General features: G+C 37.6%; 1 long non-coding RNA gene across 3 annotated transcripts; it reads right to left on the bottom strand.

The window, feature by feature from the left end:
* Positions 1-33: 33 nt before the first annotated feature.
* On the bottom strand, positions 34-26604 carry LOC126644912 (uncharacterized). Of its 3 annotated transcripts, none has more exons than XR_007630043.1 (3): positions 13869-26604; positions 13294-13442; positions 34-186 (listed from the first exon to the last, which is right to left on the bottom strand). It is a non-coding gene; the product is annotated as an uncharacterized LOC126644912 (long non-coding RNA). The 3 variants fall into 3 exon arrangements; XR_007630042.1 differs by lacking the exon at positions 34-186 and having other exon boundaries at positions 13164-13442; positions 13869-14030; positions 14581-26604; XR_007630041.1 differs by lacking the exon at positions 34-186 and having other exon boundaries at positions 13164-13442.

Below are 26604 nucleotides of genomic sequence, written 5' to 3' on the forward strand. Positions count from 1 at the left end.
ATGCAACAACACTCAAGAGAGATTAAAACTTGCCTTTTTTCATTCTGGGAGGTGTTTACATCTCCTTGCTGTAGGTCCATGAGAGAAGGAGCTGAAGCAACATCTTGGAAGAACCCAGGTTTTTGTCATTCACTGTACTGGTCAAGACCAGCTACTCAGTTAAGGTTTAGTTGCCATTCACAGCTTCTGTGAGAGAAAAGTAACGAGCAGAAGAGTGTATGAATCTGGAGAAAGAAACTGTATTTGGACAAATGATTTAGCTGGGAGTAGAGGAAAGGTGGAAGTAGGTGTGTGCAGTAGGCAGGAATTAGGAGTGGGGACCTGCTGCCTGGAGCTGAGACAGTGCAAGGTCCTGGAGAGGGCATGACTGAGTGCTGGCAGGCAGCAGCAGCAGCTACAGAGGCAGGAGAACATTTTGCAATGCTTTATCAGATCAGAGATCTCACTGAAAACATTCATCTTTGTTCAATGTTGGCAACTCTTCTGTCCCCAAAATGCAAACCAGGTTTTTTGAAGCCAGAGAGAATGTGGTACTCCAAACAGCTTAGTGAATCAGTTTAGCGACAGGGAAGCACAAAATTCCTAGAAATGTCCCAAATGATGGCTCTATGGCCATAATTAGTTCTTGATGGTGAGAATATGGAAAAGATAGAAAATTAATGTTTCTTGAGAAGGTCACAGTTTGTAGGGAAGTGACTGTGAGTTGATGCCAATAGCACACAAACAACATCTATCAATATTACATTTAAAGCAGTTCTGTGATAGTGTTTGTTATTCGGACAGGCAACCTGACAGCAGAAATTGATGCACCTATCAGAGGAGAATAAGAATATAAATCTCTGTCTTATCATAAGGAGAATGGAGGGACCAGATAGGACTGAAGTGGTAGACATAATCTATTTAGGTTTTCAGGAGACATTTGACATTGCATGATAGAATAGAATAATATATATTCAGTTTAACATGAAAAGCTCAGAAGACTTTTTTCCTTCCAGCCTTCTTAAGCTGCAATATATTGATTCCCAAGTGCAGAACATAATTTCTTCACTAGTTTTTTCTCAGCCTGTTTTTCTACTCCTTTTATTATCTAGATTTTCTTCTAGAAAATCTCCTTCTATCCATCTTCCCCTTTTTGTTTTCTTTGTACTATCTTTATATTTTCCGTTTCCTTTTATTAAGCCTGACTCTTTTTTTACTCTTATTGATAAAATAAGAATGTTGATGAGGCATCCTGACTAAATCAGGTTGGTGTGATGTCTTAGCATCCCCAGTCTAGCAATTTGAGAATGGGAATGAGCCACCATCCATTGTGGCCTTGGGAACTATAAGAAACCCAAAACATTCCCAAATAAAATATGATTCCCTATCTTCACTGTGGCCTTTCTTCAGACTTATCAATGACCAGCAGTATGGATTTGATACAAGTATTGCATGAGCTACTTTGGGGAAAATTGGATTCTAGAACTCATATGAATAACAGTCCATGAGATACAGACATAGGGAGGATACAAAAACATTAGCAGCACTAACAGAGTTTCAGATACCTGCAGCACTGTTCAAGCTTCTGAATACTTTTATATACTCCCTTGTTTCTTACATTTTATCTCCAAGGATTCCATTTCAGGATGCTTAAAGGCAATATTTGGTCAAAACACAGGAAAGAGGAAAAGTACCATACTGAAGTATACATTAATCCTCATACACTGCCACTTGCTGTCGTCTCTTTTGAATGAAAATGAAAACACCTTTGGCATGTCAAAGGATATCTGTATCAATACACATACCACCTCCTTTGCACGGTAAAGCAAACTTGTCTCTGACACTGCATCAGTTCTAAAAGCAGCCTCCATTAGAAATTTAGGTTGCAAAGTACAGACATGTCTGTTTTACCTCAGGAAAATATAAAAGTTGTCTTTGGCAGCAAGTGAGACATTGCAATACAAAATGCAAGAGATTGCAGCAATGCTGATCAGTTATGTGTTTGCTTCAAATAATAGGAAGCAGTTTGTATATAATACAAAGCAGATCATTCCTCAGAACCCTTACACTTCTCAGAGGATATGACTTCCAGATCAATCAAACTTGTGCAATCAAGTTTTCAGTATCTCTGGGATGGGGACCACTCAGGGCCTTTGGGCCCTACGTCCGTGTTCCTTCCACCATCATTGCAAATTTTTTTCCTTACAGCCTGAATTTCCCTTTCTGCAACTTGCATCTCTGCTTTGGAGCATTTGCTGTGCACCTCCAAGAGTATGACTCCTCAACAATCCTGCATCAGATAGGTGAAAACAGTCTTTCAATTTTATCAATCTCCTTGTTTTCAGAATGAATAAGCCCATTTTTTTCAGTGTCCCTTTGGTTTTCCAGTTCTTGATTTCCCTGAATTGTACTTAAGAATGACCCTTTGCTGGACTTGTGACTTGATGTCACAAGTGCTGAACAGAGGGGAATGATCATTTCCATTGACACGCTGCCAGGCTGTAACTAATGCAGTTCAGTGTGTATGTAGCTTTTATCTGCATAGTAGACTGCATTACCAAAAGTATTTTAAGATTTTGAGTTTAAAGCATATCATAATTTCAGTTTAGGAATATCAGTATATAAAATTTGAAATGTTTACTGTCAGTAACACCCAGACTTAATACTTAGAAAAATTTACACTAGAAAATGCACATACCAAAATTATTCTGGAAAAAACATGTTTTGTTTTGTTTTGTTTTACCTAAATGTAATTGTGTACAAGGACTAGCATTTGGCAAGAGAAACCTTTTACTTGATGAAATAATGTAAATGAATTCTTCCATCAAATAACCCTTTTAAGTAACGAACACAAATGTAAAATCTATCTTAAGAATTTTCTCAGTGAATTGAACCTGCCCTTTAAAAAATTGGTAATTGCTGAGTGAGATAAAATTCATATGAGTTTGCCCTTTCCATTGTTGTCTATCAAATTTAGTCAGGAATTCTAGGTAACAAAATGATCTTTAGGTTCTTCTGACACAATATAGCAAAGACACAATAAATAATCATCAACATCAGCAGGTGTGCTGCTAATAATGGCAACAGTGACCTATTCACACCTACACAGTAGGGCTGTTCAGCCTGCATTTGCATACTGATTTATGGAACCATAAATTTATGCAGATGTGGATGGAATGAGAAATCAATTAGATATAAAAGGATATGTTAACAGAGGTGAGAAGAAAGGAAGACATTTCATACAGTGCAGAAAAAAAAGATCAAATGGTACTATCTTTCAGAATTAATGCAATCATAATCTACAGACAAGGTTCAAATTTTGTCAGTACCATTGTATAGAAAATTTTTTCTGCTATGTGTATTACATAGAAGTGAAAAGTAGAGAGATTGCAATAACTAAGTAATGTAAACAAAAACAACATGCAAATAATATTGGGCCAAAACCCTGAGGGTTGACTTCATTGGACATTGCACTTGACAAAGCTGAACTTACGTTTTTAGGCTAAGTCTCTCCTATTAAACAAAACAATTGGGTTCAGTGATAGGCAAACATCTGTAGTATTAATTGTAAGCAAGCTCATGGGCACCTTTGCTTCCTCATAATTTTCCAGACAATACTCAAGGTATTTGTGGGAAATTTTACCAGGGGCTGTTCCTAATAATACTCTCTCCTCCCAATAGGGCAGTTAAATGAAATGCAAGTGAAGTGATCTGATCACAGATACACCTCTGTGCTGTGAATTTATTATTAAGTTCTCCATGGCACCTTCTGCAAGCAGAGTTCACTGCCCATCAGCCTTTGGACACCTCATGGACTTAATAGCACTCTCCAGGGTTTAGTCTGCTTTTTAGCCTGTGTTAGATCACAGAACTGAAGAAAAAAGTGAACACCTTTTTGTGTTTTCCCCTTAAGCTGTCTGCCATTGGAATTCAATATACTCTACTCTATGGCCATGAAAAAAATCTATGAAAAACTGCTATGTTTTGGCTAGGCTGGGAAATAAAAACAGTCCTGAATTTCTGTATGTAACAGAATGCAGCATTGACAACACTCATCAGTAAACTTAGATATCTCAGCCTGGATTGCCACATCTGAACAGGTTAGTTGTAGTACATGAGTATTGTGAACTATTAATAGATGACTATATTTGGACAGATGAATCATTGTTTATGCAGTTATGTATCTTTGTTAAAAATAAAGTGCTTTGTTCTACTTTACAGAGGGGGTATAAAATGAATATAATAAAATCCCACTCCACTTTTATGGATTGTATAAAAAAAAAAAAAGGTGATATTTCTTATTGATGCAAGCAAGAATGTATTGGCAAAGAGAGTTATTATCCTTGGAAAGTCTGGTCTTTCATCCTAAACTTCAGGAACCCTCTCTTTGGACAAAGTACCGGAGTCTGTCACCTAATTTGAAGTAAGTGAACAGTCATCTCCAAAGCAAATAGCAAACCAGCTTTGACTGCTGTCTAGTTGGACAAGAATTTTCAAAATTTAAGAAAATTTCTTAACGTAAAAAGAAAGAAAACAAAACAAAACAAAAATGACTTATTTCTCCTCACTGATGAATTAGTTCCTCAGTCCTGAGAAAAACAGAATGAAATGGTCTTTATTCACAAAGTGGAAAGCATTCAATAGAGCAGTGGAAAGAAAAGATTTGAACTCTACACCTATTGCTATTGCCAGCTTCATGTGCAGCCTTGACTAAGTCACTTTTCCTCCTACATCTGCAGTTACCCAGCTGACAAATGAGCAAATCCTAATACACTGAGTGCTGCGAAAAATAGTTATTAGCTTTTGAAAAGCCCTTTCAAGGGGTCTGGCACAGTATAAATGACAGATACTTACTTTAGACAAGAAAGCAACAGATACAACCATTTTGTTTCAAGGATTTTCTAAAGGAAAACAGAATTGTTGTCAGTGTAAGCTATTTTCTAAAATAGCAGCAATACCGAGGTGGATACCTCTCTATTGTAGGTGAATACAGCAGATATAAGATAGCTACTTTTAGGATGACACATTAAGAAGCTGAACTGGTTATATGAGACAGCTGAGGGAGTGTGCTGACATTTATGCTGTATCTCAGGTTTATGCTATCATTATTCTACATTCTATGGAACATACACAGAGAAACCCTAGTATGTGACAGTGCATATAAATTCTTACCAAAAGCTTTGTGGAAAAAAAAATTGTATTCTTAATGTTAATGTACTAGCATGAAATTCTGTGTGGTGTGATGGAAGATATTCCCCACTGAATATACCTCAGCACATATCACATGGACTGAAAAAGGATTTTGGAATTCTTTGTAATGCTCTCACTATGAAAGGATCGATTTCTTCCAAGTCTGACATAACAGACCTTAGACTTACTAGAAGCTGCTAATTAAAATGGTCTTCACTTCTGAATACCCTTTTGAGAAAAAAAAAAAAAAGTAATGAAAAATGAGATCCATTTTTGGTTTACACGTTTTCAATAAGAAGGTATGAGTATAATGAACAATACAGTTATGTGAAGGAGGATAGAAATATATTGCTTTTGATTTTTATTTTTTTACAAAACTTCAAGCTGTTCAGCATTCCCCTTCTCTCTCCAACACAGTGGCAGAGAATTTGGTTTGGATCGAGAGCTGGAAGAGGGGACTGGCAATTAGTAGAGAACATAACAGTGACAATGTTCCCCTCTCTTGCTCATTGCTTTCAGACACAGCCCTAATGCTTATATAGATTTCTGGAAACAGTATTTTCACGTTTCAAAGAAATCTCATAGTCTGAAGGGGAAACCCAGCATTTCAGATTGTTTTTCTTTCTAAATTAGCAAAAAAGCATGATTTCTGTAATTATCATTGAAAAGAGCACTTCCCTCAGTCCCCCAAAAGAATGAACTTGGACTTCTTAGAACCCTTCATGTTGACAACAGCAAATTTTTCTAAAGCTAAATGCAATGTAAATGAAATATTATTTATTTTGTATAATGTGAGAAGAAAATTCCTCTAGTGAATAGAATGATGGAATGATAGAAATTCACTTCAAATTCCTGTATATCTTGCCTTGTGTTCACATGGAGACTGTTCAGTGGTTTTGGCTCAGACTGAGTTAGAAATACTTCATTTATACATAAAAGTATAATGCCTAAAATAAGATACTACCAGGAGGACTACCTGTGCTCTGTAATTCACATCTCTGGATATTTGCACTACAGTAGTCTTTAAATTCATCATCAGGATTTTTTGTCAAGAACCTCTGTTTCATATAAAACACAGAATGAAAACATACCTAAATTTCTGTAAGATGTGCTACCTTCACAACTCAAACCCTAGTTTGTACTTCCTACATTTTACACACCTATAATAGTTATTTTTCTATATAATTTCCTGTAAATATCAAAATGTAAACTGAAAAGTAAAGGCCCCTTATAGAAAGCAATACCCTTTTCTTGTCAGTACTAAGAATCTTTGGCTTAATATGTGTAGTGAACACATGAAGGCCAGGTCACTGATACCCATAGTGTTTAATTAATGTGTTCTCCAGAGGTTTTGCCCTGGGGCAATTAGTAGCTTCTTAGACAATTCCCACACTCAGCTAGGGAAAAGCACATGCAGTTAGGGAAAAAGCACAAAAGAGTCTCACTAAGCAATTTTAACACAATCACTCTGGTCTTGGAGAAGGAATGTGAGGAAGTTGAAGCCTGTGATGTGAGTCGCACCATTTGAGTGGGTCTCCAAATGGTCCCTGGTTTATATTGCCACTAACTAATCATAGGTTGTTATTGCTATGTGTACTAGATACTGGTGAGTGCTGAAACATTTTACTAGCTTGTATTCAATTTCCAGTTACGGTAAGGCATAGTAAGAATTTCTTTCACCCTCTTGTCTCCTAAACCTCAGTGCTCTTATTTTATCCCTTTAGGGCTCCTTCAGCTAATGCAATTGATGAAACAGAGAAAACCAAGTACAAAATTCATTGGACACTTGGTGAACCAAAATTACATGTTTTCATACTCCACTTAGAAGAAAACTAAACATTTTGCAGCTCGTGGTTCTTATCCGTTGTCAAACATAATTGTCATTTTTAAAAAAGGATTGGAAGACATATTAAGTCCTTTAAATAAATATGCTGACAAGATTAGAATCGAAATCTAAGGCTTTGTGAAGTTAAACTATATTAAATTTTCTTCATGAGCAATGACCAGGACAAAACATGTAAAAGATATTCTAGGCACTGAATATTAAAATGCCTTTGATTCTTAATCCCACACCCTTAATTAAATAAATTGAAATTAAGAAAACTCCATTAAGCCTCTACTTTTTATTGTTGTCACACATTTTATAGAGGTCCCTTGTCCTTTTCTGTGCTTAGATATTTAAAACAATCATAACAACAGCTGTTCCCTGCTACAAAATGTGCCAACAGTGTTTAAAACCAAGCATATGTTTGTAAGTGTACTGTCTCACCTGAGCCCAGTTCCCTCACAACTTTGACAGTTTGAGTTTATGTGTGCATGTACTGATGAAATGGCCTCTGAATCCTCTGTTGTATATATTCCAATATAGTCATAAAGTCTCTGGAGCTTGAGGATTCAGTCTCCCTCTTTATCTAAGAGATGGTCTGAACAATGGGAGAGAATTTTACCTCCTTCCCTTCTGCCTAGCCTCATCCATACCAAATCCCTTATAATAGATCTGGCAAGAATCATTTTGCACTGCCCGATTCATTGCTATTAGAAAACACAATGGTTGAAGATTCTCCCTGACAACAGATTCCCACACATTTTTGTATCTGACTATTCAATAGAACCCATTTGCCTGATGCTATAGAGATACCAATTATTTCTAGTGCTGCCAGTATAAAAAGGCTGTTGTACACTGAAGCCAGCATCTGGCTAGCTTATTTTTTGATACATTCAGAAGGGATTATTTAAAAGAGAATAGCTCTTTTCAGAACTTTAGACACTAAATTGTATTCAACAGTAAGCTCTCCATCTCCCCTTTATTCTCTTTTGTCTTTTCAGAGGTCTGTTGAATGCTCCTGCGCCTCCACACTTTTAATACTGGGATGGGTGGACAGCAATTTTTTGAGTTTCTGTATGTTTCTGCAGCTTCTGACTTCTCCAATCTAAAACTAATAAAAGATCCTGTACATTTTCAGTGGTTTAATAGAGTTTTCTGTCTTCACATTTATATCTTTCTTACAAGAACCACCACAAAGAACAAACAGAAAACTTACCAGCATTGATGGTATTCTGTCTCTTTGTGCAAGCAGATACGGATTAGGTAGGACAAACACCTACCTCATACCTTGTGGTTGCACACGTGACAGAAGCAAAGCATTCTCAGAAACATTTCATTTCAAAAAGAAAGAAAGAGCGTTTTAGCTCTGACACATTTAATCTAAGTACTCTTCTGAGTACAACCCCCTTAAGCTGCTAACCAGAAGAAGAAATGAAGCTGGTACCTCCAGCAAACAACTCAGTCATTAATTGTCAGTAATTGTTTAATTCTGTAGTAGGTCAGCAAAGGTGTTTTGCATAATAGGTGGGAAAACCTTAATTAGTTATTTAATGAAATCTCCTTTTGCTTTAATGCAGGGATCAACCTATTTATTATCTCTTTCAGTCTCAAGTGTGCACAGAGAATTCAAAACAAATAAAATAAAATAATTTCTGCAGAAAACTAGGGTCCTTTATGATATTCCCAGATATTTTTGTTCCAGGCTACAACAGTAATCCTTCAAGGACCATATTCCTCCAGGCTTCCCTCTACCAAGGTAAAAGTAAAAAAGTTATACTAACACAGGCTCTCTGACTTAGACAGTATGTGGCTGGGAATGTTCTCAGTTCTGTATCATCAGGTAGTGTATACAGCCCTTCTTACAGTTAATGGTAGTCTATTGAATAATTTCATATGTATAGTTACACATAAACAAGCACCTTACTGGCCATTCATCTGTACTTAAAATAGAAAAATGCCAATTATTCTATCCAGCAGAATTACCTAATTTTCTCAGTTTGTTAAAGGAAGTGTTCCTTAAAACCTGTTCTCTCGCTTTTTCTTTCTCTTCAAGGGTCAAGGACAGGTGAGAGTGATGACTTTTAGTAGGTGAAGAATATGGTAAAATAATTATTCCTCTTCTTTTAAGTGGCACCTGAGCTCTGTTTGTACTCTTTTATCCATGCCAACTGCAATTATACTTGGATGTATTTGTCTTGTCTGGAGGTAACAGCAATAACAACTGTGGTAGAAGCTGCTCACAAAAAGGACTGATCTTTGTCAAGATCATTCTGAGAATATTTTATACCTTTTCTGATTTGACAAAACAGGAAATTTATGAACCTTTTTTTCCCTTTATTTTTTTTTAATTTTTTTCCTTTATTTTGATTTTCTTTATTGAAAACTAAGATTTTCAATAATTTGTGTCTCTGAAGAATTCACATTTTAGAATATCCCAGCCTGGAATCAATTCATCTAACATCAGCATGCAGTCGGAGCATCTCAGTTATCAGCACAACAGTGTGAGGCTCTGAGTATGGAGTATCAGCTAGGGAAAGACAGGTATTTTGGAGAAGATGAGCCAACTCTTACATAGGATGAATCATCATGTACATACTTCCACTACATTGATTCCACAATGAAACAAAGACAACTACATTCATATTATAGATACCTCAAGTAGGTCCCTGAAGTTAAATGAGATAAATCTAGATTCAAGTTACTGCAAAAAATACTAGTCAAAATATAATTTTACATTCTTAAGAGAAAGTATACATATTTGAAAGTCAGATGGCAGATACATTGTGAAGACCTGTATCTTTCATCATATAATACAGAAAAGCAGATGGCATTTATTAACATTCTATAATAAGTTTGAGAAGCCCCAGGCAAAACAGCAAACAAGATGCAAAGTTGCAAGCAATAAAACAGTTCAGCTCAGAAAGAGGAAAGTGCTGCAGGGGATTTACAATGCTAGAAAAAGAGGGATAAGCTTTTTCTGTGATGGGGAACAAACAAAAACCAAAACCAGTAGATTTAGGAATGACTTTACCACAGTTTAAGACAGAGTTGCAACTCAAGTCAGTGTATCTGCAGGTCAGGTACATCAGGGAAATAAACAAGGGAGGTATACAATGAATAAAGTAATGGTATTAACAGAAGGGCTTACCCTGCAGATAGATACCTGCTGATTTATCTGATACAAATGTATCCAAAAACCTATGTAGGAAAGCCATCCTGCCTGCTCCTATACCCTGATGGACACCAAGCTAGTTCTTGTTCCTTGGAAAAGAGATTTTGGAACCACTGTGGACAGTTCATCTTCTCATTGTTCAACAGAGTCACAAACACATCTGGTGCTGAAATGGTGGTGAAAAATATAGAAAATGAGACAAGAATAACAATCTTTCATGATCTGTGGATTATTTTGATCACTTCTGTGCCAAGAAAATGTAGCAGAATCAAAACAACACAGAGAAGCACGAAAAGAATGATTGGTGCTATGAAACTGCTTCTGTAAAAGAACTAAATAGATTAGGAGTTATGAGCTGGAGAACAGTTAAAATAGGGGTGTTATGAAAAAGATGTAAAAAATCAGTAGTGTCTTTCCAAGAGAGGAAGAATGAAGAACTTAAATAAAAAGGAAATACATATAAATGAATCTGTAAAGTTCTTTCCCCAGGATATGGTGAAGCCAAAATTGTAAAAGGCTCTTAAAAAATGAAATAAATTAAAAATTTTTAGGCAGCAAGTGCAGTTCTCCTGAGGTTGACTATAAGCCCTGTCGTTACCTAACACTCAAACTATCACAGAAGGCACAGGGAGAAGTGCACTTTTCTTACTCTTGCTCTGTTCCCAAGCATCCACTGCTGGGTCTTGTGTGGTATCCAAGAGTTGCAGTCTGACTTAAGAGGAGGGTGGAGAGCCAGAAGTCTTGCAGTCAGAAAGCCACACATAACATGGGATTACATGTCCCGAGTCAAAGCCAGTAAGCAACACAAGAGTTACAAGACCTCAACTTTTTCATTCATCTGAGTACATCCAAATCTAAAAGGTAAAATAAACTTGCCCTTGTTCTTGAGAGCGAGACTTTTTAAAAATCACTCAGCAAAACTCTGAGATGTTAAAACTGGTGGCCTCTCCAAATCATCCTGTAAACCCTGACATTTGAGCAAAGGAACGCAATGCAGAATTTTAAAAAATTAAGATAAATGTAAACTTGAACATAAATGCCAGTGAGCATGTAAGAGTAAGCAACAGTAACCAAAGAGAAAGGCTTGAAAACCAAATGAGATTTTTGTCTAGTAGTAGTAGCTGAGAGTAAGGTAGCCGACCATAAACAACTGGCCATGGGCCTATCTTTGTGTTGACTAAAATCAGCTCTTAAAAGAAACGTCTAAGACTCAATTTGTGAGTTTTAGCAAGTAGCAATTCTTTTATTACAGTGCATTGGACAATTTCTGTGTGCTGGATGCCCTAGGAATCGTTTCACCAAAAGTGCACACAGAGGTACCTTTGCTACAGTTTATATATTTACATTATGTGATTATTCATTTTCATTCCCTGCATTCCTGTTACATATTCATGACCTTTCCCAGCACTTATTAGCAGCACATATACATATCCTTATAATGTCTCTGAGAGGCTTCACCAAGGGTCTCTGGTGGTCGTTTCTGTCTGGAGCCCCCAAAGCAGTACCTTATGGACTTTATGACAATACACCTGGTTATAGAGTAACCTGGTGTTGCCTGTTTGGCTGCTTCAGTTCCCTTCTTCATTGTTTCTTTGCTTGGCTAGTTCCTTTAAATCACTTGGCTCAGCTATACATAATTTTCCATGGTACATTCCATTGCAAGCAGTACTAGTCCTGTTACATCTCAGAACTCTGGTATCATTTGTTTTCCCTGAGAAACAATATTTGTAGTAGAAAGACAGAGAGAGAAGGTTGTAGTGAGGTGAGGGTCAGGCTCTTCTGTTGTGTCAAGTTGAAGGGACAAGAGGAAAGGGCCCCGAGTTGCACCAGGGGAGGTTCAGATTAGATATTAGAAAAAAATTTTTTCACTGAAAAAGAGGTTAGGCATTAGAACAAGTTGCCCAGAGAGGTGTCAAAGTCAACACCTGTGGAAATGTTCAGGAGGTGTCTGGATGAGGCACATGGGGTTATGGTTTAGGGGTGATTGTGGTGGTGCTGTGTTGACAACTGGACTAGATGATCTTGAAAGTCTCTTCTAACCTGGATGATTCTGTGATTTCGTGATTCTGTGAGTATAAAAACAAGAAAGGCAGGCAAATACTGTGCACAGAAGAGATATAAAACCTCTTGTCATAAGTCATTAAAAATAAGATCCAGTCTTAGAACTGGTCACACACAGACTGAATATCCCTGTGCAGCCAAACTAACTTCACTTATTTACAGAATCAAGACTTAATGTGTTATCTTCTCCATCAAACAGCATACCAAGCTGCAGAAAGGCTTGTTTGCCCTAAAGACAGCAATGAAATATGAGTATTGTACTCTCAGTTCTACCGATGCTCTCTTTAATGATAAAACTATCAAATATGGTAGTTTGTTTTTACTACAACAATAATAGAAGTCTATCAGCATTTAAAACATTATGATAAACACTGATTTATTTTGGACCTATAGTTTGGGTTTCTTTCCATCAAAACAATACCTAGCAAGCCAGGATATAATTTCTTGAAATAGTTTAAAAAACATATTTCCCGTTACCCTGTGCATGCAGTACATTCTTATCTAGTGAACTATCTAGATGAGGAGCAAAGCAGGATGCATTGTTCTCTGAAGTTAATTGAGTTAGTTGTGAAATATGATCCTATTCAAACTTACTTTTTCCCAAAAACAATACTGCTAATAGATATTTTTTTATTTATATTTTTTTTAACCCTACATCTGCTGTAGATCATTGTTTGAAATAGGGAGATAGAGGTCAAATCTCTTCAATAAAGGATGCACTGAATTATAAGGTATTTTAGCACTCCCCTGTCTCTAAGCAGTTTTTATGATATTTCTCTTAAAACCTGTGTTAAAATGCATTTATCATCTGCTAGGTACAATTCACATAGGTAAAAATAACAAAAGAAAAATTTAAGAATACAAGTGTTATGACCAGGTTCTTTAACATTATTAGAGAGATGCCTCTGCCCAAATTAAGGTGCAAACAAGACTATATGCCAAAGTCAATAGTATGGATTTTTATTTAACAGTAAATGTAAGATAGAGAGAGATAGAAAGAAATAACAGAAAGAGAGAGCAGAGGAGAGATAGTGACAGAGAGAGGAAGAAGAAAAAGTATTATTACTCCATGGATTCCTACAGCATCCCGTTGATCCTCTTTGTGTGGCTTTCTCAGTGTGAGAGTCCCAGTCTTATTGATGTGATGGTTGTGGTCTGGATCTGTCAAGGGAAGTCCAGGGTGCTGAGGGAAGAAGCCTGTGTGGTGACGGAAGTCTGTGGGTGAGCAAAGAAGCACGATATGTTTATTATGCCTAGACTAGGTAGAAAGACCCCTGTACCTCCCCTGAGGCACGGAGTTTTACACTGGATGATGTAATACTGGATCAGAGAACATTTCAGGAGTCTTTGACACCTTCTAAGATGTTACAGCTGCCTATTACTGTCAGCACAGGTGAGTCCATTATGGACCATTATGGCTCATGGCAGAGATTAATACCTTCAGGCTACATGGGAATTGTTCTGGTAGTTCCCCAGAGGGAAGTTATCACAGCTGTCTCATTTGTGTTAAGACAAAGAAACACTGCTCCACCGCACAGGATTTGCCTCTTTCCTTAACCTGTTCAACACCCAGCTTGTAGCCTGAGGTGGTGGGTGTGCAGCCCTCATCACCTGGGCAATTTCTTTATACATCTTGATTACCTGAGCCATCAACATTCCACTCTTTCACACTTGTGGATACATTCTTCTCCTGGGATAATTGGACTACTTTATCTCTTCTCAAGTTCCCATCACAGTCCAAATTAGTAGGCATATCTGGAGGGGGGTGGACTTCCATGAGCAGTTGCTTCTTTGCACAGTTTGCTACAGTGGATAAAACTCTTTCAGTGATCTTAACAATGTTTGAGCCATTTAACAATTTCAGTCTCTCACAACAAGTAATAAATAAAAATTCGGAGAGTTCTAAATAATTAGGATTGTTCTGTCAAATTCTGATCATCTTTTCAGTAAAAGAATCAAAATAACTCAACAGTTCCATCTATTTCAAAGAGGAATCATAGTAATGAAGATTAATTTTATGAAACGCTGTCATTCCAGTTAACAAATCAGTGTTCTGGATTTAGTCAAGGACCTCTTTTTGTACCTTTAGGGTACCCACTTTTACAGTTCATGTTACTACAGAGTCAACATCATTGCTGAAGTGCAAAATGTTTCAGTTCCTTTGTTATCAGTAAATTCTTTCTTAGGATACTGATATTTCCATGAAATAAGAGCAAATATAGATGTTTAGTTATACATTTAGCATCATCGAGGATTCTGAATCCATATCCACCTGCAGAATGAAAGTTGCAGACTGCACAATTAAGGGTACTTAAATTTATTTCAGCTTGTGTAGGCTGCAGAAGGGTTTTACCTGCAAATAATCAAGGCTGTAAGTTGAAAGGTCTCCAAATTTTGGACCTATGTGGATTCCCATTCCCCTCTTTCAGAATACTTCAGAGAAACTGATGTTAAGCAGAATATTCATTCTCTATGGTTCCTGTAGAAGACAAATTGTGGCAGGACTGTAATGCATGCAGCTCACACGTTTGAAGAAAAGAGATAAGGGACAACTAGGTACCAGTGCTCTGTTTCTGTCTGGCCTTCTGGATTCAAATCACCCATAGAAGAATAATCCTTTCTCCTTTAGCTATAACTTCTGTGTAATCATACCAGTTTCAAAGCCCTAGAAATTGTCCCTCCCATAGACCACTTGAAATTCAGCTCCAAATTCTGTCTGTACATTCTTTGCTATGCAATCTGTACAATCAAAAGAAAATTTTATTCTTGAATCCTGAATTAACTATGAAGAGAGGGAGTTCCAAATAAACCTTCACCATGTTTACCTCATCTCCTACATTCACTGAAAGGCACTTAAAAAAATTCTTATTGCCAATTCATTTATAGATGCTTTCTAAAATTAAAAGTATGTTTTTAAAAGGGCTGGGGGTTTTTTATACATTTTGAGTTTTTATTATTTTGTAGACACTTTTTCTCTACTGTTGTGATTGGTGGAACTAGTGAACATCTGGTTGCAAACAATTTGTTGTTACTTAATATAATTTGTAAATACAAAATAAGATTACTAAAGTATTTATCATGTATGATTCAATTTCAAATAGACCTTGAAGTAATCCCTTTGATGGAAAAACCTCAAAAGTAGTGACATATTCACCCCAAATAATTCAGCCAGACCTAACAAATGCACTAAAGTAGAGAGGAGTTTGCATATTGCACAAAGAGATCATTTTAAATCCTTTATCACTTTGTTCACCTCTCCTGCCCTTCTTCATCTTCTTTGCAATTCCAATAAGGCTGCAACATCACTGCAACACAAAAAGCATTAGTGATTCTATTTAAAAGGTGCCAACCCTGTTGATCATCTGCCTACTCCATTATCAGTATAGAAACATGCTTTGTTTATATTCTGAAAGGGATATGGGAATTATTTTGGTAAGTTAGTGCTGTTCCCAAGTCTGTACCTCTAAACAAATCCAAACTATTGCTGAGGTTCTATAATATCATAATAATTTTCATTTTTTGAGTAAGCAGGTTATTAGTTTGGATTTGTATGAAGGCTTCCAATTTTCAGGTTGTCATCACAACTTACAATGGAGCATTAAAGAAAATCAACCAAATTACCAAAGCAAAATAATGCCTAAACTTTCTTGGTTTGAAGCATAATACTTCATTCAGCCACTCAGGATGATACTAGGAGATACATGTCTCTCATAACACCTCCATTGCATTTCTTTGGTTTTTACACAGCCAACACCTCTGTGCCATGGCTACGCCCCACATCTGGTCCCAGTGCTTCAGCCCAATCCTTTCCTGCTCAGATCCATCCTGGCAAGGCAGGGTGTCTGCAGGGATTCCTGGGTAAATTGTGACTTCAGAGAAGGCGAAGTGCTCAGAAATGCAAAGGAGCCCCTATTGCTAATCCTTCCACAGCCTACTCTGGTTACTTACAGTATGCTTTCACCAACCAAATACCTTAATATTTTATGTATTATCCTAAGGGGAAGGGCCTGAAGTTTTCTGTTTTAGAAAATACACTCAAATCTTTTCAGCCGATTATCATTTGGGAAAATAAGGGTTGGAAAGCACATGATAGATCAGCTGTATGCCCTTGTTTCTGTTTTACTATGCTGAAAACAGCAGTTAAGTCTCTATTTTGTCAACAAGAACACAATTTGTCAAGGGTTATATGACCCAGATCTCATAATTTCCAGTGCTGGGTTAAGCTCTGTTTCCTACCTTTCCAGATGATTAATGTGTTCAGTTTGCTGTACTTGGTCTCTTTAGTACATGAGAAGGAGAACTATTCCACAAGAGTCGTTATTTCTGTGCTTTCTCACAGTCCAATAAGTCCTGGAAGGTATTAAAAATCAGGCAGAATTACACAGAATGATATCTGAAGAGTTTCTGAGATGTTCAAGTGGTTGAAGCGTACCACCGAGTTACAAAGTGGTCTCACAAAGCATACAGTAGGTCACCATCTCATGAAGAACTTGATATAATCTTTATTTATAATTAAAGTGAAAGGAGAGAACACCAGATTTCCAGTCTGGACCAAATCTGAGAAAATTTCTCGAAATCTCTGTATCTGTGCTTATAATTCATCACAGAACTTCTTGGGTCTATCTTCAAGTTATAGTGCATACTAAATCAGGATTTGAAAGATGAAATGAAAATTCCCCCATTGACACATTCTTGCTCTTAGAAAACTGAGATGTTATCTGAAGATGTGAAGACAGGGCTACTGATGCCTGGTACCTTACCTCTTCATTTCTCTGCTGCAGAACACAGCAATCCTGTCAGTCTTCGGGCTTCACTGCATCTCTAACATTAACAACTGCCCATTTGCACATTGGCTAATAGCACTTCTTTGTGTTGCCAGCTGCTGACACCCTGCTTTCTCTACTTGACACTCCACTTTCTGTTGACTCTTAGTGAGAGGGACAGAACTGAAAGCCTTGGCATTTCGATGTGTGAAACAAGGTAATAGCTGATGAAGTACAATTTCTTAAACTGAGAAATTATCAGCTATATCCATGTTAGGAATACTTTCAGAACTCTCATTCACAGTGCTGTCTTAATGCTTTCTGAACTGAAGCCAAATCTTGAGAACATATCCATGCATAGGGAGCCCCTGGTGGTCTAGGGGGTAAAGGCGCCCCGCTGTCACCGCGGAGACCCGGGTTCGATTCCCGGTCAGGGCCACTCCCGGGCAGGTGGGGCTCGTTAGCCCTTAAAGGCAACCCACCTACGTCCTAAGGACCTCGCTGCCACTGTCCAAGCTCGCTTGGCCCCGGCAGATGAACCTTAGGATTAAAGGGTGGGCTCAGTTCCGCGCACACTGTGTCTCACCTAAAAAATCCAATGCGCAGGCTGGAAGGTGGAAAGACCTTCCCCGGATCTTCGCTCGCGAAGACTGGCCATTATTATTATTATTATCCATGCATAACCATGCTATGAGTGCTTACTGGGCCTTACTGAAGAACAAGCCTAATAAAGTTATGGACTCACTGGCAAGTGATACAGAGAACTCTGTGTAATTAAAATAAATGAGATTGTGTCACAGATTAAGAGGCATTTGCTTTCAGTGCTACATGGAATTTTTGACAGACATAAGGAAACAAAATTATTATTAACTGACATAATATAAAAAACCCAGCAATGTTAATAAATGCAATTTCATTTTCTTTAAATTATCATGAAGTCTGATAAAAACACTATTTAGAGAGGAAAAGTTGTCATGGTTATTTCCAAACTAACTTCATATAAAGTCCATTTTATCTCTTATTTTTCTCTGCAAATCAAAACCATGTTATTACAATTTCACATACTAGATTTCATACACTACAGGAAACAGGATGAAGACAAAATTTAGGAATACACTGGACAACTATGGGGTAAAATCTTGGCAAGGTGGAAAGCAAATCTGTCTCCAAACAACTATGGCTTTTGCTTGGTCTTCCTATGTCATGGTTTGATCCAGCAGGCAGCTAAACACCACACAACCACTCACTAACACCCTCACTGTGATGGAGAAGAGATTCAGAGTAAAGATGAAACTTGTGGGTTGAGATAAAACAGTCAGTCTCAAACATTGGGATGCTCATCCCACACCCTCTGACACACCCCTCCACTTCTACCAGCCATCTCCACCCAGTTTCATTGTTGAGCATGATGCCATGTGATCTGGAATATGCCTTTGGTCTTTTGGGGTCAGCTGTCCTGGTGATGGCCCCTTCCAGCTTCTTGTACCCTTAGTCTACTTGCTGGCTGGGCAGTATAAGAAAACACATAGATTAATTGTCCAGGCTCTGCAATGCCTTAGTTACAAGTGTATCTTCAACTTTATTCACAGTCTTCTTCAGCATGATGCTCCAATGGGCCACGGCAGACCTCGATGATGAAAACGGTGTCTACCTTCGATATCATACCGATGGGAGCCTATTCAATCTAAGGTGACTGAAGGCCCACACTAAGACCTTAAATCATCTTGTCTGTGAGCTGCTTTACGCTGATGATGCTGCCCTCATCGCCCACACAGAAGTAGCTCTGCAGCGTTTAACATCCTGCTTTGCAGAGGCTGCTGAGCTGTTTGGACTGGAAGTCAGCTTGAAGAAGACAGAAGTTTTATATCAGCCTGCACCTCAGGAAGTCTCCCATCATCCCCATATCACCATTGGTGAAACAGAGCTCAAATCAATCCAGCAGTTTAATTACCTGGGAAGCATCATCTCCTCAGACGATAAGATTGATGCAGAAATAGACAACAGGTTAGCAAAGGCATACAGAGCTTTCGGTAAACTCCATAAAAGAGTGTGGCAAAACAAACACCTGAAGAAAAGCACAAAGATCAGCGTTTACAGAGCCATTGTACCGTCTACTCTTTTATATGGGTCTGAATCGTGGGTCATTTACCGGCACCACTTGCATCTCTTAGAACGTTTCCATCAGCACTGCCTCCGTACAATCCTAAACATCCACTGGACTGACTGTGTGACCAACACGTCTGTCCTTGAACAGGCAGCAGTCATGAGCATTGAGGCCATGCTGCTGAGAACACAGCTGTGCTGGGCAGGGCACGTCTCCAGGATGCAGGACTACCACCTCCCTAAGATCATGCTCTATGGGGAACTTGCCACTGGCTGCCGCAGGAGAGGAGCCCAGAGAGGAGATACAAGGACTACCTGAAACAATCCCTCATCCTTGGCCATATTGATCACCACCATTGGTCTACCCTGGCCTCCAATCGGGAGGCCTGGAGACACACCATCTATAACGCTGCTGCTGCTTTTGAGAACACACGCAGGATCACTCTCGAGGAGAAAAGACAATGCAGAAAGAATCGCGTCTCGTCTGTATCACCTGGGGAGTCTTTCTGCTGTGCCTTCTGCAACCGGACTTGTCTATCTCGCATTGGCCTTTTTAGCCATCAGCGCGCTTGTAGCAAGCGTGGGTAGAGCCCTTCTCAAATCTTCGTTCGCGAAGCCTAGCCATGATGATGATGATGATGATGATGATCTTCAACATCATAGGAGCCAAGTAAGACTTCCATCAATCCCAGGATCCATATACCACACGGCACCTTTTTGTCTGGGTGGCAGTCAGCTCTAAGACTCTTTACTTCTGAGTTTGCTGCTTAGCCAGTTATCAGAGCCATATGCATTTCTCTGGTGCACAAATGAGGGTATTCATTCAAGTAAGTAAAAAGAGTTGCTCCTAAAAGTCTGCTACCCCAAAGGTGTATTTCTTAATCAAAATGCACAGAGGAATTTTGATGATTTCTGATAAAAGTAGTATTTCCTTACAAACAGCAGGAGTTGCAACTTTCTCTATATGCAATCATGAATTTATATGTCTGTGCTCTCATTAATGACATGTTATCTATTCAGCATGGAAATAATGTATGTGTTAGCTGCCACCTGGGTTAACGCAGTTGTTTGGTTCTATACTAACAAGTAATTTATATTTCCTAAAAGCTGCAGAATATAGAACCCAACAAGACATTAAGAGGTCAATCTAGTTCAATGGCTTGCACAAAGAAGGGGCAAACTGTCTTCAAACCATTCTTGGAAGAACCTTCCATAACCAATTTTTTAAAAATAAGACAAGAAAACCCTCCACAGGAACTCCTTGTGCTCCCCATGGGTGTTTACTGTGCTCCTCCCTGAGCACCCTATTCCACTTTTTAATTATCATCATAGCATAGGCTGTTCTTTTCCTAATATCCAACATAAAATTAACCCATAATTACTTCTGATTATTGATTTTCTTTTTGAAACAACCTCTTGGCTTTTAAAGAAGTATTTCACCTCTTAGTTTTCTATGGCTTGAACAAACTTCATGTGTTCTAGTATTTCCTCAGGTTTGCAAGAGACATGGAATCATACACATGACATGCAGAAGACTGAATCTTGCAGGACTTTTGGTATCTCCATTTTTCTTTTTCTTGCAGACATCTTGCAGAAATAGACCTATATTTATTATTCAGTAGTAAAGGCATGGTGAACAAAAAACATCTGTCACACTGAACTTTTGTGTAGTGGTTGAATGTTAGTTTCATGTATTTCTGTGCTTCAGGGCCTTTACTAAAAGGAACTATCCTACTGTGACTCAATATTCATCATTCCACCTGGAAATTCAGATACTAAAAGGAATCTAAATTGGGCTAGACAACTGATGCAGCATTTTTTTATATTCTAAACTAGATTTTGGTATTATTTTTCCCACTTTATATACATCGATCAAAAAATATATCAGTCACTACAAAATCCTCTGCATTGTTAAGAGAGCATCTGCTGACAGATGAATCCTTACAATCAAAGAATGAATGGAAATAAATGTTAAAGAAAACACTAGGTATTATGTTATAGATGTCTTGTGGGAAAAAATAAATCATGCTTTAAAACTAAGGCATTTCTTAAAAATTAATTTATATTTTTAATTTATTTTTTTTTCTCCATGTAGAGTCTTTCATCCCAATTCTTTCATCTTACTTTCCTGCTGCTAGTGGATGCTTTCTAGCAGTACACGAGGAGTCTTGCTGCATTTAATCTACCAAGCAACACATGATCTGATCATAATGAAAAACTACCTGTCTTCAAAAAAACCCAACTGACTAAATACATGGTGGGTATAGTGCAGGACTATTTTTCCCCCTTTTACTATTTAACACTTTTCCATCTAAAATTGATGTATTTTTTCAACTTGTTCTTCCAATTTCTCTAGACAATGGTGATGAGCAGCTGCAACAGTTGACTAAATCCTTCATACAAGCATTTAAGATAGGTGGGTTGAATCACTGTTTAGAAGTATATCTCTCTCTCTTCAGCAGATATCAAGAGAGGACCATGCCCTTCATACCTCTGCTCTTTAGTGTCTTTGTTCCTCTAGCTCCTTTGTTCCCAACTCTGAGATTTATTCTACCATCATCCCAAAAAGTGCACTTCCACCAGTGTATGAAGGAGTCTGGTATACTCCTTAAGTGTATCTCAGGGGATATTGTTGTTGTAATATAACTTCTATCATACCTTCCATACCTACCTTCTTTCAATTCTGTTCTTGAAACTTAGTATATAACTCCAGGATCACAGAAATTTCCACACATTGCTTACTACCTGATTTCACCTTTGCATTTTCCAGGGAGGTCTTGATTGTGAGAATCAGATTTCCAAGGCAATGTTCCCTCACTGTTCCCTGCTACTTTTTGTGGTTTGGATTTAAAACTTTTGGTACAACAGAGACCTTCCACACCATGCTATTTCTGTCTTATTTCAATGATATAGACAAACTCCAGTTTCAAATTAATTATGAGTGCGCAATGAAAATGGATGGTTCTACTTCATGACTAAACATTGTAGATCCCCTTTATATTCTTGAAACTTCTCCTTAGACTATGCTCTATAACAGTAAATGCTCATCAAGGTAAATGAAAGTTTTCTGATGCTGGTTGATATTTTCCATGTCACTTATCATTCAATAATGTTGCTGTTGAGACTATAACAGGAAATATTCAACTGAAAAAAAGGCAGAGGACAGAAGTAAGAATGGAAGAATGGAAACTAAGTACACACCAGACTCCTTTCTTCCACAGGAAAACTGTAGGTAATTATGCTATTACTGTGGGACAAGATTTTGACTGAGTAGGAATGCAAAGGTTAGTGTCTAAGAAATCTTTGAGCCATGCTACAGCCCAAACCCTCAGTATTTTCTTTCATACACTTCTGAAAAAAAAGTGGTTGTACCTCCTGCAGGGACACAGCCTACAGGTTTCCCTTTAGCAGGTCCAGGATTCCTGCTGTGCTGCTTTTCATTTGCTCTTTAATGCCTTTGTTTCTACACCTCCTTTGTCTCCATCCTTTTTCCATCCTCTAAAAAGGTGCAAGCCCACCAGATGTTTGAAGCAGATTATGTTTCTTGAGTGTGTCTCAGATTCCTTAATACACTTTAAAGAACATGTCAATGGTACAAATATAAATTATGCTGAGCTAAGCATATTTTTTAAAATGTGCAGAAAAGATACTGGGTATAGACACTCAGCAGTTGAAAGTAAGTAGCTGGGGTTGATTGACTGAAGGATCTCAGGCTTTGTTGGAGGAAAAAGACATGGACTTCCTAAGGTAGGTCCTGCAAAGCTAAACTGTACTGCTTAATTTATCATCCTCAGTCCTTTTGAGGTGGTGAAAAACAGTGGATGCAAGTTTTTGCACACTAAATGAGAAAACTAAATTAGTTTTTCCACTGACAGGTGAATTCAATTTGCAGACCACTAAAAATTAATATTATCATGTTAGAATGTGCAGCTATGAGGCTTTTTGGGACAAGCATCTCTTTTGAATTCTAACTGAGCATAGGCAGAACTAGAAACTGAGCCTCCAAGCACTAGGAAATCCTGGACAGAGTAGGATCATTGCTCAGAGGACAAGAAACTGTCACAGTCAAACAGTGAGACATGTTGGGTGGGATCTTTGACTTAAGCATAGGTTGTTCTTGTCATTTGCTCTCTTCTCATTTTCCCTAAAGAGTCTCGGCAGTCTGCCAGATGCTGTTCCAGAAGACTTGAGGTGGATAATCCTTTATTGTATTTTTTGCCTTTGGGCACAAATCTTGGATACCACAAGTTATATAGGATGATGTAATAAATCACTTCTTACATGTACCTAGCAAATATAGCTCATCTTGCAGTAAGAAGGGCAGCTGATTTGGGTGGTAGTTTTGGATGGATGTTTGCTGACAGACATGATGTTTCATTAAGTTTTTACAAGGCGTAACTGTGTTTCAAGATGGCTCGTTTCCATTGTGGTATCAGTCTCAATGGTTCTGCTCCTGAAATGCACACAAGAATTATACAAAAAGGAGACATTCACTTACAACACAACACCTACTAATAATCACTTCCACTCTTTTCTAGAAGTTAGTTCTCCTCACAAAAACACCACCTGTGGAAGTGACTTTCCATGACCTTTCTGAATATGCCAGTAAACCAGCTTGATGCTTTCTCAGCGTTTAGCTAAAATTTTTGTTGGCTGCAACTGAACATTTTCCAATTCTGTCCATAACTAAATAAAATTACTACTGCACTTGCAGCAGTTTTTGCCTCAGGAAGAGCTCTGAAATACCATAGTAATGGCAGCTGCCTCGTATAACTAACTGGCAAGGTTTTAAGCAAGGACGTGACTATTCTGCTTTCAGAAGTTATGCCTGTTAATATGAATTTTGCTGACAATATTCTTTGCTTTAAGTGTACTTACTGCTGACAATCTATATGGACCAGACTGAAAATTATTACTATTTTTAATAAAAAACTAGCAGCAGCAAACCTACAGGGACAATCTAGAGCAATATCTGTTGACTGGCAGAGAGAATCAGTCCTAATGATGCTTTTGTTTTGCCAACAATCATTCTGGCTTCTTTTGCAGTTTTCTCTGTAGCCTCAAGTGAAAACTGTACTTTGAAAAGAGCAAAATGCTAGATAAAGTGAGGAAGATTGTCCAGGACTCCTCAACTTCTGTGAAACAACTTTCATGCAGCAATCTGAAACTCAGCTTCTATCTGACAGCAGTTTTGAGCCAAATGAGGAGGGAGGGCACAAATTTCCCCCTCATCACTCCAGAGAAGCCAGGGTGACTTTGTACTGTGACTGTTATTACAATTCTAATCTCCAGATCAGATGCTCAAAACCTACAGAAAAGCAGTAACATATATGTAACTTAGAAGAACTGATTAGGAATTTAAAGTGTAATCAGGTGGAATTGAAGGAACTGAAAGAGAGTCTTTGCTGTTACACTATTTCTTGGTAAATAATTGCATGAAATGATGAAAAATGCATGAGATGCATCAAGGAGTTTCTCACCACTCACTGCACTAGTTCATTTAAAATGTTTTCCCTCGCTTGGGAAGAACTAAAGTTGCAGCACTGGCTATTAATAGTTCCAAAGGGATTCTGAAGTAATTTGTCACTGGCAGGTATTTAAAGTCCATAGCAACTTTTTTTCCCCCCTTCTTCACTTTGAGTAAATGAGATGAAATAGCACGTGTCATCCTCCATTTTAAGAACTGAAGAACTGCCACTTATCTATCTTTAAGGGCAGAAGACATAGAAGATAATTAAGCACAATTAAGCAGTATGGAATGCTAAGATCACAGTAAGATGCTTCTAAAAGCACAGTAGAAAGATACATAGTACCTCCTTTGAAAGCATCTACTCATTGAATCATAGAGCACCTGGTCTCCCATTGGTGCAATAGTTTTATTTTGTTTGTTTTTTTAACAAAACCTCTCATATTATAAAATTGCCATAATATTGATAATAAGTAGCTTTTTGTCAAAAAAAGCGTAACTGGTATTTCAAGAGTGCAGAACATATTTAGCAATGGGTGTAAATCAGAACATAGGTGAACAGATTGACAGGAATTATAGTAGACATTGATATGAAGAGGCAAACCGAGCAGCAGAACTAAAAAGTCTGTCATCTTCTGCTATTATGACTAGATTCCATGTATTTTCCTGCTGTGTTATCCGTAATAACATTCATAACTATTATGTGCTACCAAAACAACTTTTAGTATTAGAGCGAATGACTTCCTTCTGTAATATTTTTCTATTAAAAATGAGTTACAAACCACAACAAATAAAATGCACACACATCCTGCAAAAGGTATTCTGTCTTCCAAGTCCTTCAAAGATTTAGCTATGTAATGTTGGTTGCTGTGGACTGAGTTAAGGACTTAGTTTATGAATATTGGAGAGATAACCCTCTATTTATTACTTTAATAAGTTCTTTACCTTGTTATATTAGGCTTTTCACTATTCAGACTCCTATTATGAGATAGTAATGCTTTGTTTCATTGAAATATTTCTTGTTACTCATTCAGAGCTATCAAATGTCTATCAACATACTACATATTAATTTATACCCACAAAACAACTTGTATTTTATGTCTGCAACTTTATAAGGAAGGAATAACATCCCAGATTCACTTGTAATAAAACTGGAGGAGGATTTCTGGCTCAAGAATTTGGAGTTTATGAAAGCTCTACTTCAATCTACAGGCATTTCATTTGCCTTTAGAGCTTCTTGGGTCAAGATATTGCTATTTATTTCTATTAACAAATGTCTTGCCTAACAGACACTATTTTACAGGGATAACAAATTCTGGGGTTTGAGCCATTACAACAGTTCTGAACCCTAAAAGATTCTGATTTGGTGAATGTTATTGTCTCTTTTTTTTTTTTTTTTTGCTCTTGTATTGCTATATTTTGTACTGTTCTTGCAGTCCAATCTTGTCTAAAAATTGCATTTATTATTTTAAAGTACCAATTTACCTAATGAGAGAGTGAGACACAGTGCAAAAAAATATCAAGAAAGAAATTGGGAAATGTTCTTTAATCACTAACACTTATTAGCAGTGAAAAATAGCCTTTTTTTTCAGTGAAGGTTTAGGTCAGTAAGCCCAAAGGGAAGGAACACTGTAAAAATTCAATCCACAAATGATGCTACTGGACATTTAGAAAAAGGAAAATTGGGGTTTTTTGCCTGGAAATCAGTTGGAAGCTCCAAGTCTGTATATAAGCATGGAACCTACCACAGAAATGTATCTATAGACTGAAGATGAAAAGCCTAAGTTAATTAATATAGTTTAGTAATGTAGTTGCATTTTTCTATTTTTTTATTTGTTATTGGCAGACAAACTAAAGCAAATAAATCTTCATATCACAGCTTGTGAGAAACATCTTGATTGTAAATTGTGGTCTGTCAATTAATGTGTCTACTTCCCTGATGCATTCCTTCTTAAGAAGAAACAAGGAGGAGAAAAATAGGAAAAGTTCTGATACTTTTAAAACATTCTATTTTCACATTTTCATGAAAAAACATTTTAGTTTT

Source organism: Myiozetetes cayanensis, unplaced genomic scaffold (genome assembly GCF_022539395.1).
Source record: "Myiozetetes cayanensis isolate MyiCay16 unplaced genomic scaffold, myiCay2020 scf3, whole genome shotgun sequence".
Classification (NCBI taxonomy): Eukaryota; Metazoa; Chordata; class Aves; order Passeriformes; family Tyrannidae; genus Myiozetetes; species Myiozetetes cayanensis.